At 42.9% G+C, this 17,243-nt stretch overlaps 1 protein-coding gene across 1 annotated transcript in view; it reads right to left on the reverse strand.

Moving 5' to 3' along the window:
- LOC136319372 (zinc finger protein 721-like) overlaps positions 1-17,243 on the reverse strand; it is a 52,173-nt gene that overhangs the window by 15,749 nt on the left and 19,181 nt on the right.

The raw sequence follows: 17,243 nt of genomic DNA on the forward strand, positions 1-17,243 counted from the left end.
TGCTTTGCCCCTCCGGGGCATCGCTCTGCCGCAACCAGAGCCGCTCTAGCACCTGGTGCAGAGGCCAAGGAGCCATCCCCAGCGCCTGGGCCATCTTTGCTCCAATGGAGCCTTGGCTGCAGGAGGGGAAGAGAGAGACAGAGAGGAAGGAGGGGGGGTGGAGAAGCAGATGGGCGCTTCTGTGTGCCCTGGCCGGGAATCGAACCCTGGTCCCCCACACGCCAGGCGGACGCTCTACCGCTGAGCCAACCAGCCAGGGCCTTTATTTAACTTTTTAAAAAAATAAATGTAATTTATTTAAAGGACCTCTGCCAGGCATATTTCACTCTTGTGACAGTTTGGGATCTCAGCAAGACGAGCAAGTGACAGTGATGGAGAAGTTTTTGAGAAGGGAAAATGCAAATGCCAAACAGGGCCCTGAACAAAATTCTGACCCAGATGAAGGCCCTAGTATGAGTGGTCAACAAAAGAAAAAAAGACAAGATGGTGAGCTCGAGGCAATACAGCGAAAGCTATCTTTCATTTGGATTTACTTTCACCAGGGATGAGACAGCACCGATTCCGCTGTGCTTGGTGTGTGGTGAGAAGCTTAATAGTGCCATGGTGCCAAGAAAGCTTAAACGCCATCTCCAAATGAAACACCCTTTCGTTCAAAACAAGCCGATGGACTATTTTGTACGTTTACATATAAACAATGAGAAACGTTCAACTTTTTTTTTATTTATTTATTTTTATTCATTTTTTAGAGAGGAGAGAGAGAGGGAGAGAGAAGACAGAGAGGGAGAGAGAGGAGAGACAGAGAGAGAGAGAGAAGGGGGAGGAGCAGGAAGCATCAACTCCCATATGTGCCTTGACCAGGCAAGCCCAGGGTTTCGAGCCGGCAACCTCAGCATTTCCAGGTTGACACTTTATCCACTGCGCCACCACAGGTCAGGCCACAGGCAACTTTTTTGAGAAAAACCACAAAGGTAAACGAGAGAGCCCTCAAAGCTAGCTACCTTGTTGCTGAACTCGTAGCTAAATCAAAAAAGTCCCACACTGTGGCAGAAACATTAATACTGCCAGCTTGTAAAGCCATTATAAATGAGATGCTTGGCCCTACCATGGCCAAAGAGATAGCTAAAGTGCCTCTCTCAGATAACACAATTGCCAGACGTATTGATGACATGTCTGCGGACATTGAAACTGTTGTTTTGGAAAAGGTGCGCATCAGTAAGAAATTTGCCTTGCAACTTGATGAGTCGACGAATATTAGTGGACATTGTCAGCTCTTGGCCAACGTGTGTTTTGTGGATGGAGAAGCCACTAGAGAAAACTTCCTATTTTGCAAAGCACTGCCAGAAAAATCAACAAGAGAGGAAATATTTCGGGTCACGTCGGAATATCTTGATAAAGGTGGGCTTACATGGGAAAACTGCACAGGTGTCTGCACTGATGGAGCTGCAGCCATGGTCGGGCGCATCAAAGGCTTTGTAAGTAGGGCCAAAGAAAGAAACCCAGATGTTATTGTTACGCACTGTTTTTTTTGCACCGTGAGGCCCTCGTTGCAAAGACCTTACCAGCAGATCTAGCTCCTGTATTGGATGATGTTGTGAGCATAGTGAACTTTGTGAAGACGCAACCTTTGAGATGTCACTTATTTGCATCTTTGTGTAAAGAAATGGGAGTGGAACATAAAATCTTATTGCTCCACATGGAGGTCCAGTAGCTGTCACGCGGCAAAGTGCTGGCCCATGTGTATGAGTTGCGAGAGGAACTTAAAGTATTTCTGACAAACGAGAGGTCCAACTACTCAAAGCTGCTTGCAAGTGATGAGTGGTGTGCAAAGCTGGCATACCTGGCTGTATATTTCATTATCTGAATGAACTGAACACACAGATGCAAGGCCGAAATGAAAACCTGCTTACAAGCACTGATAAAATGAACGGATTCTGTTTAAAGGTGCAGCTCTGGCAACAACATGCACAGCGTGGCAACCTTGAGATGTTCCCGCTCACCGAGAAGCAGCATGATGGCAACACTGCTGCAATGTGCGAGGTGACTGGCAGACATTTGAAAACTCTTGAGAAGATGTTGTCATTTTATTTCTCTTCAGCCTCCACAGAATGCCTTGACTGGGTTAGGGACCCATATAGCTCAGTATCGTTGCTGGAAAGGACATGACTTTAAAGGAGCAAGAGGAACTCACTGAACTGAAACAAGATCGTGGTTTAAAGCTAAAGTTTGCTGATCTTCCTTTGGACAGTTTTTGGTTATCTGTTGCGAAGGAGTTCCCATTCTGGCCAATAAAGCTATTTTGACATTGCTCCCGTTTTCAACCACATATCTATGTGAGCTGAGCTTCTCAAGCTTGACTGCGATAGAAACTAAAAACAGAGAGACTGAGAACTGTTGAGGAAGAACTTCATGTGTGTCTTTCTACCATTCCTGCCAGGATATCCCTTTTGTGTTCATCAAAACAGGCCCAGGTTTCACACTAAGTGAGTATAAATATATTTAGAAACTATATTATCTATATTATTAACTATACGTATAATATGTACTATGTTACAAGAGTGTCATTTTGGTAGGTGGTGTGCCCCAGGATTTTGTAAATGTAAAAACTGTGCCGCGGCTCAAAAAAGGTTGAAAATCACTGATCTAGACGATGCTTTAACCTGTTAGGTTCAAACCCAGGGCTCTTTATCAAAACCTCAGTTACCCTGTTTCCCTGAAAATAAGACCTAGTGCAATTTTTTTCAAGCTTAGAAATATAAGGCCTCCACTGGAAATAAGACCTAGAGCATCTTTTTTTTTTTTTTTTTTTGTACTTTTCTGAAGCTGGAAATGGGGAGAGACAGTCAGACAGACTCCCACATGCGCCCGACCGGGATCCACCCGGCACACCCACCAGGGGCGACGCTCTGCCCACCAGGGGGCGATGCTCTGCCCATCCGGGGCATTGCTCTGCCGCGACCAGAGCCACTCTAGCACCTGGGGCAGAGGCCAAGGAGCCATCCCCAGCGCCCGGGCCATCTTTGCTCCAATGGAGCCTCGGCTGCGGGAGGGGAAGAGAGAGACAGAGAGGAAGGAGGAGGGGGTGGAGAAGCAAATGGGCACTTCTCCTATGTGCCCTAGCCGGGAATCGAACCCGGTTCCCCCGCACGCCAGGCCGATGCTCTACCACTGAGCCAACTGGCCAGGGCGACCTAGCGCATCTTTAGGAGCAAAAATTAATATACTAATATTTTGGGGGAAACATGGTAGCCCAGAGAAACAAGAAGTAATTTGGCTCCAGGGTAGTTCCTGTAGCTCTCCTCCCATCAATTATCTAAACAGTGTTGCTTAGTGATCAGCCATTGCCCTGCTCCCAGTCAAGGCAACCCCTGCCCCGTTCCTTGTCAATGCTAAGCTCCTTGCTCCCCATCAAGGCTAGCCACCTGGCTAACACGGTGCACTAACCCTATAAAGGCTTGAATCCCCAAACACTCAGCCTGAAACCACTAGGGTCTCAGCTCCTCTGGGTTTTTTTTTTAATCTTATTTTTATTAATTTTAATGCAGTGACATTGATAAATCAGGGTACATATGTTCCGAGAAAACATCTCCAGATTATTTTGACATTTGATTATGCTGCATTCCCCTCACCCAAAGTCAAATTGTCTTCTATCACCTTCTATCTGTTTTTCTTTGTACCCCTCCCCTCCCCCTCCCCCTCCCTCTCCTTCTCAGCTCGTCTGTTTGTTTGTTCTTTCTTAACCGTAGCTTGTTTCTAGTTTTATCTTCTCTTTTTTTGATTAATTTTAATGAGGTGACATTGATAAATCAGGGAACATATGTTCAGAGAAAACAGCTCTAGGTTATTTTGCCATTTGCTTATGCTGCATTACCATCACCCAAAGTCCAACTGTCTTTCATCACCTTCTAACTGGTTTTCTTTGTGCCCCTCCCCTCCCCCATCACCTTCCATCTCCTCCCCCCCATCCCGTAACCCCCACACTCTTGTCCATGTCTCTGAGTCTCATTTTTATGTCCCACCTATGTATGGAATCATATACTTCTTAGTTTTTTCTGATTTACTTATTTCGCTCAGTATAATGTTATCAAGGTCCAGCCATGTTGTTGTAAATGATCTGATGTCATCATTTCTTATGGCTGAGTAGTAGTCCATAGTATATATGTACCAAAGCTTTTTAATCCACTCGTCCCCTGATGGACACTTAGGCTGTTTCCAGATCTTCGCTATTGTGAACAATGCCGCTATAAACATGGGGGTGCATTTCTTCTTTTCATACACTGCTATGGTGTTCTTAGGTATATTCCTAATAGTGGGATAGCTGGGTCAAAAGGAAGTTCGATTTTTAATTTTTTGAAGAATCTCCACACTGTTTTCCACAGTGGCTGCACTAGTCTGCATTCTCACCAGCAGTGCAGGAGAGTTTCCTTTTGTCCAAATCCTCGCCAGCACTTATTCTGTGTTGTTTTGTTGATGAGCGCCATTCTGACTGGTGTGAGGTGATATCTCATTGTGGTTTTAATTTGCATTTCTCTAATGATTAGTGATGTTGAGCATTTTTTCATATGCCTATTGACCATCTGTATGTCCTCTTTGGAGAAATGTCTATTCATTTCTTTTGCCCATTTTTGGATTGGATTGTCTGTCTTCCTGGTATTAAGTTTTACAAGTTCTTTATAAATTTTGGTTATTAACCCCTTATCAGATGCATTGTCAAATATATTCTCCCATTGAGTAGTTTGGCTTTTTATTCTGTTCTTATTGTCTTTAGCTGTGCAGAAGCTTTTTTGTTTGATATAGTCCCATTTAAGTCTTTTATCCATTTTGAGTTGATTTTTGTGAATGGTGTTAAGTTGGTGGTCTAGTTTCATTTTTTTGCAGGCAACTTTCCAATTTTCCCAACACCATTTGTTGAAGAGGCTGTCTTTACTCCAAAGTATGCTATTACCTCCTTTGTCAAATATCAGTTGTCCATAAAGGTGTGGGTTTATATCTGGGTTCTGAGTTCTGTTCCATTGATCTATATGCCTGTTCTTTTGCCAGTACCAGGCTGTTTAGAGTACAATGGCCTTATAGTATAACTTGATATCCAGAAGTGTGATACCTCCCACTCTTTCTTCCTTTTCATGATTGCTGAGGTTATCCGTGTTCTCTTTTGGTTCCATATAAATTTTTGGAATATTTGTTCTATATCTTTGAAGTAAGTCATTGGTATTTTAATCGGTATTGCATTGAATTTATAAATTGCTTTGGGTAATATAGACATTTTAATGATGTTTATTCTTCCTAACCATGAGCACGGTATATGCTTCCACTTGTTTGTATCTTCCTTGATTTCTTTTATCAATGTTTTATAATTTTCCGAGTACAAGTCTTTAATCTCCCTGGTTAAAATTATTCCTAGGTACTTTATTTTTTTTTGTTGCAATGGTAAAGGGGATTGATTCCTTAATTTCTCTTTCTGACAGTTCATTGTTAGTGTATAAAAATGCCTCTGATTTCTGAGTATTAATTTTATATCCTGCCACCCTGCTGAATTCATTTATCAGGTCTAGAAGTTTTTTGACTGCAACTTTAGGGTTTTCTATATACAATATCATCTGCAAATAATGATAGTTTTACTTTTTCTTTTCCAACTTGAATGCCTTTTATTTCTTTTTCTTGTCTGATTGCTGTGGCTAGGACTTCCAGAACTATGTTGAATAAGAGTGGTGAAAGGTGGCACTCCTGCTTTGTTCCTGATCTTAAGGAGATTGCTTTTAATTTTTGCCCATTGAGTATGATGTTGGCTGTGGGTTTGTCATAGATGGCCTTTATCATGTTGACGTATGTTCCCTGTATTACCACTTGGCTGAGAGTTTTGATCATGAATGGGTGCTGGATTTTATCAAATGTTTTTTCTGCATCTATTGAAATTATCATGTGGTTTTTCTCCTTCCTTTTGTTTATGTGATGAATCACATTGATTGATTTGCGAATATTGTACCAGCCTTGCCTACCAAGAATAAGTCCCACTTGATCATGCTGTATGATTTTTTTCATATATTGCTGGATCCGGTTTGCTAATATTTTGTTGAGGATTTTAGCATCTAAATTCAACAGGGATATTGGCCTATAATTTTCTTTCTTTGTGTTGTCTTTGCCTGGTTTTGGAATCAGAAAAATGCTTGCCTCATAAAAGGAAGTCTTCCTTCCTCTTGAATTTTTTGAAATGGCTTGAGAAGGATAGGAGTTAGTTTTTCTTTGAATATTTGGTAGAATTCACTTGTGAAGCCATCAGGCCCAGGGCTTTTCTTTTTTGGGTGCTTTTTGAAAACTGTTTCAATCTCATTTGATGTAATCGGTCTGTTTAGGTTTTCTGATTCTTCCAGATTAATTTTTGGAAGATTATATGTTTCAAGGAATTTGTCCATTTCATCTAGGCTGTCTAGTTTTTTGGCGTACAGTTCTTCATAGTATTTTCTTACATTATTTTGTATTTCTGTTGTCAGTTGTTATTTCTCCACTATTGTTTCTAATTTAATTTATTTGAGTCCTCTCTCTTTTTTTTTCTTGGTGAGTCTGTTTACAGGTTCATCAAACTTGTTTACCTTTTCAAGAACCAGCTCCTGGTTTCATTGATCCTCTGTATTGTTTCTTTAGCCTCTATGTCATTTATTTCTGCTCTGATCTTTACTATTTCCTTCCTTCTACTACCTCTGGGCTTTACTTGGTGTTCTTTTTCTAGTTCTTTTAGATGTAGGGTCAAGTTGTTTACTTGAGCTTTTTCTAGCTTCTTGAGGTATGCCTGTAATGCTATGAACTTCCCTCTCAGACTGCTTTTACTGTGTCCCATAAATTTTGAGTTCGTGTATACTCATTATCGTTCGTTTCTAGGAATTTTTTAATTTCTTCTTTGATCTCATTGTTTACCCATTCGTTATTTAATAACGTGCTATTTAGTTTCAAAGTGTTTGAGTATTTTTGAGTTTTTCTGTTGTTGAGATTTCTAGTTTTATGCCATTGTGGTCAGAGAAAGTGCTCGATATGATTGCAATCTTCTTAAATTTGTTGAGACCCCTTTTGTGCCCTAACATGTGGTCTATTCTAGAGAATGTACCATGAGCATTTGAAAAGAATGTATATTCTGCTGCTTTAGGGTGAAAGGTTCTGAAGATATCTATTAAACCCAGTTGATCTAGTGTGTCCTTTAAGTCTGCTGTTTCTTTGTTAATTTTTTTTTCTTGAGGATCTATCTAGTGATGCTAGTGGGGTATTGAAATCCCCTACTATTATAGTATTGCTGTTGTTCTCGCCCTTTAGATCCATCAAAGTCTGCTTTATATATTTAGGTGCTCCTATATTAGGTGCGTAGGTATTTATAATGGTTATATCTTCCTGTTGGATTGCTCCCTTTATCATTATGTAGAGACCTTCTTTATATCTTACTATAGTCTTTGTTTTAAAGTCCATTTTGTCTGATATAAGTATTACTACCCCAGGTTCTTTTTTCATTTCCATTTGCATGAAAAAATTTTTTCCATTCATTTATCTTCAGTCTATGTGCATCTTTTGTTTTAAGGCGTGTAGACAGCATATGTATGGGTCCTGTTTCTTATCCACGCAGCTACCCTCTGTCTTTTGATCAGATCATTTAATCCACTTACATTTAAGGTTATTATTGATAAGTAATTGTTTATTGCCATTTTATTCTTTAAAACTGTATTCCTCTTTTGCTATATTCTTTTTCTCCTTTGATCTGTTTACAACAGGCCCCTTAGCATTTCTTGCAGCCTTGGTTTGGTTGTAGTGAATTCCTTGATTTTTTTTTTATTTGGTCTGGAAAGCTTTTTATTTTCCCTTCAATTTTAAATGATAGCCTTGCTGGATAAAGCAGTCTTGGTTGTAGGGTCTTGTTCTGCCTTACTTTGAATATTTCTTGCCATCCCCTTCTGGCCTCCAGTGTTTCTGTTGAGAAGTCAGAAGTCATCCTTATGGGGAATCCTTTGTAGGTGATAGTCTTTTTTTCTCTAGCAGCTTTTAATATTTTCTCTTTATCACTTAGCTTTGGTATTTTAATTATGATGTGTGTTGGTTTTCATTTCTTTGGGTTTCTCTTTAATGGAGTTCTCTGTGCTTCTTGAACTTGTGAGATATTTTCCTGACTTAATTGAGGGAAGTTTTCAGCTATGATATGTTTGAACAAAGTCTCTAACCCTTGTTCTTTCTCTTCTTCAGGAACACCTATGATGCGGATGTTATTTCTCTTCATGTTGTCACAGAGCTCTCTTAGAGTTTCCTTAGACTTTTTGAGTCTCTTTTCTTTTTTCTGCTCTGCTTCCATGCCTTTATTTATCGTGTCCTCTAACTCGCTGATTCAATTCTCAGCTTCATTCATCCTGATTTTAATTCCTTCCATTGTGTTCTTCATTTCTGATATTGTATTTGTCATTTCTGACTGATTCTTTTTTATTATTTCAATGTTCGTTTTTATATCTGCTATCTCTTTATTTAGGTGTTCGTAATGATCATCTATTGTTGTTCTAATATCTTTCAGCATCTTAATAATCGTTATTTTAAACTCTGCATCTGGTAATTTGGTTATATCTGATTCATTCAGCTCCTTTTCTGGGGATTTCTCTTGATTCATTTGTGTTGCATTTCTCTGCCTTCTCATCTTTTCCGTGTAAAAGAAGGTCTTGGCCAGTGGAGTCCACTGGGTGTGGCCTCTGTACCTTAGGTATGGTCTGTCTGCAGGCCCACCACCCCCTCTGCTGTTGCTGCCTAGGGCGTTTGGGTATGGGCGTTGCCGGTGCCTGCCCACTGGGGCTGTTGCTGTGGTTTCCACCTTTCCTTCACGGAGTGGCTGTGATCACGTGCTCGGGTGTACAAGCCTTGGTGGCCTTGGCCTTCGCCCAGCCCCCATGGGTGGCATTATGCTCAGCCCTGAGGTCAGTGGCAGCACCTTTGCTCAGCTGCAGGTCTCCACCTGTTTCCGGGCTTCTGTCTCGCCCTTGCAGGAGGAGCCCACTCGTGGGAGGGTTGTAAGCCTTGGCTCCACAGGCCAGGTGGGACTGCATGCCCACGCTCAGTAGTGGGACTCCACCTGTTCTGGGTTTTGGCTTCACCCCCGCAGGAGGAGCTGGCTCCCAAGTCAGGCCACAAGCCTAGGTTTTGCGGGTGGGGCAAGGCTGTGCTCCTTCGCCCTTGCTCAAGGGCTGGTCTGCACCCCTTCCAGGGTTCCCACCCTTCTCCCGCAGGCTGGATTGCAGACGGCCGGCAGCTGGGCTTGACCACTTTTGTACGCCCCCTTCTCCTCAGCCGGGCAAGACTGAGCTCACAACTGGGCCCAGTGGTGGCCAGCCCGCTTCCACCCTTGCCGACAGAACTGCGCTTCCGCGTCCCGCCGCCGCCCGCCCTCGGGCGAGCCCTCAGCCATGTGGGTGCAGGCGCTGCAGCTCAGACCCTAACACTCACTACTCTCTTTCTGCTACTCCGGTCCTCCACTCTCTTCCCATTCCCCGGCGCCCCAGGTGAGTGGTTGTGAGAGAGGTGTTCTGTGCAGTCCCTTTTAAGAAGAATCCTGGGTCTGTTAAATCAGTCTCTTCTCACAAACAGTATCCTGACTTGTTTCCAGCTAAATGCTGTCCATACGCCTCTTCTAGGCTCTGGGGCTGCAGGCTGGAGCTTAGTTCCTGGGGCTCAGAACCCTCCTCTCTCTGCTAAACTCACTTCCCGCCACGCAAGTCTCTCCCGGCTGCTGTTCGCTCCGGAGAGCTGGGCAGCCCTCTCTGCGTTTCCACTTTTCCTACCAGTCTCGGTGTGGCTTCTTCAGTTTTCCTGGATTGAAGAGTCCTCTTAGTTTAGTATAAAGTTGGTTTTTCCAGATGATAGTTCTTAAAATTAGTTTGTAATCCACTTTGGTTCTGGGAGGTGGGAGTTGGTACATCCACCTACTCCATCGCCATCTTGTCTCAGCTCGTCTGTTTTTTACAGAACTTATCAGGCCTTGTGCATCTCTCCTTTGGTGCCATAACATAATCAACTGAGCTACTGAACTACCTGGCCAGGGCTGCTTCTACCCACCTTTTATTTTAATGTTTTATTTTTAGTGATTTTATAGAGAGAAATAAAGAGACAGGGACACTGATCTGTTCCTGTATGTCCCAACCAGGGATTGAACTGGCAATCTCTATGCTTTGAGCCGATGCTCTAAACCAGGGGTCTCCAAACTTTTTACACAGGGGGCCAGTTCACTGTCCCTCAGACCACTGGAGGGCTGCCAAATACAGTGGTCTTCTCACTGACCACCAATGAAAGAGGTGCCCCTTCCAGAAGTGCAGTGGGGGCTGGATAAATGGCCTCAGGGGGCCGCAGTTTGGGGACGCCTGCTCTAAACCAACTGAGCTATCCAACAGGGCTCCATTCACTTTTGCTAGCTCCTTTTTTCAATATTTGCATGTCCTGTGTGTCCTCAGAGGAGGATGTATTAAATGTTATGTATCTGTGTTCCTGGAGAAACCAAGATACAGTTAAGATCTTGCCTGCAGTGATTGTGTGGGAAGGCAAAACTGTTGACCCATGAGAAAAACCAGTAATGGTCTATAATCTCACCCTTCAGAGGTGAAGGCTAAGTGCAGCTGAGAGGCTGTTAAAATAGGCAATGAATAGAGTCATTAATTTCCATAATGTTGGGGACTGGGAATAGAGGTCTGTTTGGTGGGATCACAGCCTCTGTGGCTGTAGTAATCCACATTCACGTGTCATCCATTCTATTCTGGTTTAAGAACAAGCTGTTCAGAGGAGAAGCACTGGGGATAATCTACCCGTCACTAAGTAGGCTTTGGGTACATTTCTCATTCCTTCACATACTTGTGTCATTTACATTGGCTATATACCAACTAATTTATTTGTGGGGCTAGGCCTACGGGGCCCCATTTTGTCAAGCCAATTGGTATGCAAAAAATACTTCATTGAATTTTTTTTTAATTTTATTTTTAGATTTTATTGATTGATTTTTAGGAAGAGGAAAGAGAGAGATAGGGAGAAACAGACAGACAGAGAGTAAGGTGGGAAAAGCAGGAAATATCAACTCGTAGTAGTTGCTCATAGTAGTTCCTTCCTGTATGTGCTTTGATAGAACAAGCCCAGGTTTTCCATCCAGCGACCTCAGTGTTCCAGGTCAACACTTTATCCACTGCACCACCACAGGTGAGGTATAAACTGCGTGTTTTTAAATACAGCAACACTAACAGGAGGCTCAAGAAATGATCAGGAGATCAAAGATGGCATCAGAGTAGGTGGATGTTACGCTCACTTTCTCCCAGGACCAAACTTGAATTACAACTGAAACATAGAGCAACCAACCTGAATAACCAACTGAAGACTAGCTGATGAGAAGTCTTATAACTGCCTAACCAGCCTGGCCAGGCAGTGGTGCACTGGATAAAGCATCAGTGCAGTGGGGACTCTGAGGACTCAGATTTGAAACACCAAGGTTGCCAGCTTGAGCATGAGCTCATCAGCTTGAGTGTGGAATCATAGACATGACCCCATGGTCAATGGCTTGAAGCCCAAGATTGCTGGCTTGAGCAAGGGGTTAATGACTCAGCTGGAGCACCCAGCCATCAAGGCATGTATGAGAATCAGTCAGTGAACAACTAAAGTATCACAACTAGGAGTTGTTTCTTTTCATCCCTCTCCCTTCCACCCTCTTCCTGTCTTGCAAAAAAAAAAATTCAATTATATTAGCAGTTTAAATTTCAATATTCTCTAGAGATGTTGTAAAGCCAGTAGCTGCGGCCGCCATCACAGCCACCTGGTTTTTTCAGGTTTGCATTTAATTCAGGCAGATGGTAATGAAACTGTGGAGCCGAGAACTGGTGGGCCATTACCTTTATTCCTAGCTAGCACTCAGCAAGCGAGTCAACACAAACACACAGGGCTCCAAAACCCACTCATTCAGTGTGCACAAAGCTACTGACACATCCGAGTTTTCCTAGAATCAAAGGCCCCCACCAGTCTTATCCTCTCTGGTTCCCCATCTCCCTTCTCCTCTCTGCACAAACTGGCTTCTCCTTCAGCACCCGGCCATCTTGATTGCCTGCCTCCTCCGCGTGGCCTTTCTCCCCTGCTACAACATGTTCTCTCCCCTCTCTACACCAATGTGGTCTCTCTCCCAAAATGGTCTCCTAGCTCCTCCTTTTAAAACTTTTTGGCGTGAAAGTCCTCCCCCAGCACACATTAGCATGACCAAGCCCCTTCCCAAGCATGAAAGCAATCAGCTATATCACGTGAGAACATCATCGCATGAGAAGTGGCCATTTTTAACAATAAGAGTGAGCAAAACCAGAAAATACAGATTTTATAACTCATTTGCTGAACAGTTCATACAAAAACTGATCTAAAAATAAAAAATATGCCTGAGAATGTAAATGCATTCATCTCACATCTTGAGTTTCTCTTGCTTAAAAGGAAACAACTACACTCTATTTGCTTTCCCTATTTTCTTGTTTTCTTTCACCATGTATCTCTCAATCTACTGACATTTTCACAACCTACGTGCTCAGGGAAACTAGAGACAAAGGGCTGCACTAGACTCAGTTGATTAAGGGTCCAAAGGAAAGAAACACAGTATTGGAATCAGCTCAGATGAGCAGCCTGCTCCCCACAGGACAGAAGGAAAGATACTTTCAAAAGGTTCCAAATCTAGGCTCTCCAGGTTGAGACTGAACCCCTGGGGTGGGCTGGTCCCTGGGGAAGGAGGGAGGGACACCTGAGCAGCCTCAGGAATGAACTCTGGGAGCTCCCACCACCCTCCTGTCACCAGGAGGAAACACTCCCCCCTTTCAAGCTTCATCTCACAGTGAGGAAACCGTCAGCTGGATTCAATGTGAAGTTCGACCCAAATGAACTCCCAAATTCATGGACCCAACCCAGGACACAGACTCCTGACTTTCACAGACTTTTGCAATGTGCACAAATTACACTTTTGAGTGCAGATACTGTCAATGCAAAACTCCACCCTAGAAACAGGCCCAGGGAACCACAACTAAAACTTCAGAAGGGGTGTCTCCCCTTCCCCATGTGCACCTGCATCCCCAGCTTTCCAGAGCTGGAGCTTTTCAGTTTAAAGGCAATTTAAATAGTGGGTATGAGCAGGGAGGACACCTGCAGGAGGCGGCCCCCAGGAAGAATCCAGTGGGCCCTCAACCACTATTGGTGGTTTGGCTTCCCTTTGAACCACTATTGATATTTTGAATGACAGAAAGCCAGTGTTTGAACAGTCTGCAAAGTCACTTAAATCCAGTATTTATGTGTAAAGGAGGGAATAAAATTGTAAGAAACTTCAACAAGAAAATCCACAAGTATCAACTTCAAAAAGTAAAAATACAAGTTAATTATTGTTTCCATGGCAAGATTTTGTTTTGTAAACTATTAATCATACTTCAACACCTCTGGTATAAGATCTGAAAAGCTATCTGACTCACCAAAAATAAAAGAATAGACTTTTAATATTCCTACCCACACTGGGAGGAAAAAGAAAAACAAGAGTTTAATACATGCAATGTAACCGTGGAATTTTAATTTTTCTGGAAGTCACCTCTCTCTTGCATCTTTGGAAATATTTTATACTGTGCTTCAAGTTGTAGTGACTAAATAAATTTTTATTCACACAAACCTTGGGACTAAAATAAAATGAATAAATGTTTAAAGGTCACAAACTCAGGGAGAAGCAGTGCTGATCCAGAACACCCAGGAAAGTTACCCAAGAGGAACCTCCACCCAGAGGATTTCCCATATAGGATGTCTGTGCCCAGGGAGGACCCTAGAAGGAGAGGCACAAAGAGTTTATGCAAAGGACCTACTGTTCTCTCATGTAAATTATCCACAGACACAAAACAAACCTTTTAAAAACAGCCATCCATTGACTATGGGAAAATAATAAACAACTAAAATATTGAATGTGTTTTATTAAAAAAGGAGATTAAGAGGCCCATAATGGATTCACTTGTGCTAAATTATATCATCAAAGCCAAATCTCAATACAGTCATGAGCCACATAACCTATGTTCAACAAGAGACCACATATGGTGGTCCTGGAAGATTATAATGAATTTAAAAAATTCCTATTACCCAGTGCACTCACACCCGTGACAACATCGCATGTTTATGGTGATGCTGGTGTGAACAAGCTCATTGTGCTGCCAGTCCTATGAAAGTACAACACATACAATTATACTTGATGATAAATGGCTATGTTACTAGTTTATGTTTTTATTATACTATATTTTTAATCTTTACTATTTAAAAAAATTTTTTATCAAGCGAGAGGCAGGGAGGCAGAGAGACAGACTCCTGCATGCGCCCAACCTGGATCCACCTGGCAAGCCCCTTCTGAGGCTGATGCTCTGCCCATCCAGAACCATGCTTATAACCGAGCTACTGTTAGCACCTGAGGTGAGGCCATGCAGCCACCCTCAGCACCTGGAGCCAACTTGTTCATTCCAGCCATGGCTGTGAGAGGGCACGAGAGAAAGAGAGAGGGAGGGATGAAGGAAGAGAGAGAGAGAGAGAGAGAGAGAGAAGAGGAGGGGGAGGCGTGGAGAAGCAGATGGTTGCTTCTCCTGTGTACCCTGACTGGAATTGAACCCATGCTCTACTGCTGAGACAACCAGCCAGGACCATTTCTTATCTTTAGAGTGTACTCTTTCTACTTATTAAAAAAAGTCTGCTATAAGGGTATGCTGTTTTATGCAGGCAGCAGCCTCAAAGATCTGGTATTTACTGTCTTTTGATTGCATCAATTTCTCCTGTGCTTGATTTAATCTGTTATTTTATAAATGTAGTGGCCTAAGTGTACAATGTTATGAAATCTACAGTAGTGCACAGTAACATCCCAGACCCTCGCATTCACTCTCCACTCACTGACGCGTGCACAGCAACCTCGAGTGGCAAGCTCCATTCACCGTACCCGATATAGCTGTACTGTTGTTTAAATCTTGTATGCCCTATTTTTACTGTACTTCTATGTTTAGATTCACAGGTACTTACTACCATTACATTACAAATGCCTACAGTATTCAGTACAGTAACATGTTGTACAGGTTTGTAATAGGCTATACATATAAACTAGGTGTGCAGGCAGGCTATACCATGCAGGTCTGTGTCAGAAGTCTAAACAGCAAAATTGCCTAAGGAGGTAGTATTCTCTGTGATAGGGGCCTAGTGTTGTGTATGGCAGTGGTTCCCCAACCCCGGAGCCACGGACTAGTACCGGTCTGCAGAGAAAGAATAAATAACTTACATTATTTCTGTTTTATTTATATTTAAGTCTGAACAATGTTTTATTTTTAAAAAATGACCAGATTCCCTCTGTTACATCCGTCTAAGACTCTTGACTCTTGTCTCGTAAGTTCAACAATTATATTTAAAAATACCAGTTTTTACGCCGGTCGCATAATTTTATTTTGTGCATTAATCCGTCCCACCCTAAAGGCCGATCTGTGAAAATATTTTCTGACATTAAACTGGTCCGTGTCCCAAAAAAGGTTGGGGACCACTGGTGTATGGGACCTCAGTATTGTGTATAGAGAGTTGGACATAAAGAGGAACTTTAAACTTGCTTTTGGTAGCTGCTTAGAGTAGAAAATCCCCAATAGTCTGTACAAGGAAGTTAAGCATTAAACGGAGCTTGCCTGTGGCAGTAACTTTGAATGAAAAATTCTTACAAGCCCAACTAGTTAGATATCTTGATTTAAATCTTGCCTACAGAAGCAGGATAGTTTTATGCTTTAGCCTTGCAGCAATTACAGGAAGAACTGTAATCAGCTTTAGAACAAATAATGCTTTCTAACGGAAATGTCAAGAATGTTGTGTATACCTGCTGTAATAGCTATGACTTTGTGGTTTATCCCCTTAAATCAGGGGTCGGGAACCTTTTTGGCTGAGAGAGCCATAACCGCCACATATTTTAAAATGTAATTCCATGAGAGCCATACAAAGGCTGATGTACGTTTGGTATTATCCAATAAAAATTTGGTGTTGTCCCAGAGGACAGCTGTGATTGGCTCCAGCCCACCCGCATGAACATGAGTGGTAGGAAATGAATGGATTGTAATACATGAGAATGTTTTATATTTTTAACATTTTTTTATTATTAAAGATTTGTCTGCGAGCCAGATGCAACCATCAAAAGCCACATCTAGCTCGGGAGCCATAGGTTCCCGACCCCTGCCTTAAATACTGCTCTCTCCTTAGGCTTGGGGCTGTTAGCTGTTTTTCAGCTAGCAGTCGCCCCCTGGCTAATAAACGCTCTTTAAATTTCTAACCAATTTGGGCTCCAGTCAATAATTACTTGCGTTCGGTCCATAACATTCCCCAGCTTAAGGGGTGCTTAACAGTACTAAACTGCACTTTTAACCTCTCTCAGGTATAAATTTTTAAACCAACTAGTTTGGAATTTCCTGATCAACACTAATCTGCCTAATAAGGCTCCTGCTGTTCCTTTCCCAAGGAAAAGTGACCTTGCCTGAAACAATCTTTTCTTTTGCTAATAATCTTGATCCCACTACATTTTTTGTCTATAAATTTCCATTTTGTGCAGCTCCTCTGAGATTCTATTTACTAGATAGGATGCTGCCGGATTCATGAATGGAGAATAAAGCCAATCAGATCTTCAGATTTATTCAGTCGAGTTTATTTAAAAAAAACCCACAAAATAGTTTGAAATGCACCACACACACACACACACACACTAATTGATTATGATGTTGTGACTCAGAGAAGGGAAGATGGCGTTTGAGATTCGGTGGGAGGGGGGCGGGGAGACTGGAAATGCAGGCATCTGTAGCAGAGCTAGGCCTGGGAGACAGGTAGTGGATTTGCGACCCTGCTCCCCAAACATGGAAGACTCAGAAGAAAACGGGTTCCCTCTGGTTAGAAAGAAGGGATAGGGGACCCTAGAGACCACAGCCCCTCCCACGCAAACCCGGCAGCGTCGAGATTGTCCCCAATAACCCTCCCCGTGGTCACCGTACCACCTGGGGAAACGCGGAAATGCGGGTGCAGAGCTGCCCAGAAACGCTCTGGCGAAGTCGCCCGAAGTCATCGCTCGCAGTGACAGAGTGAACACTCGGGGTCAGGGTTGGCGGCCCAGGCCCCACACTGCGAGCCCGAGGGGACTGAGTTTGAGCGGAGCCCCCAGAGCGCAGACGCCAGGCCGGATGGTGGGGAGACCCGGCCGCCTTGGCGGCGGCGGGTGAGGGACA

This window comes from Saccopteryx bilineata, chromosome 1 (genome assembly GCF_036850765.1).
Source record: "Saccopteryx bilineata isolate mSacBil1 chromosome 1, mSacBil1_pri_phased_curated, whole genome shotgun sequence".
NCBI classification, from domain to species: Eukaryota; Metazoa; Chordata; class Mammalia; order Chiroptera; family Emballonuridae; genus Saccopteryx; species Saccopteryx bilineata.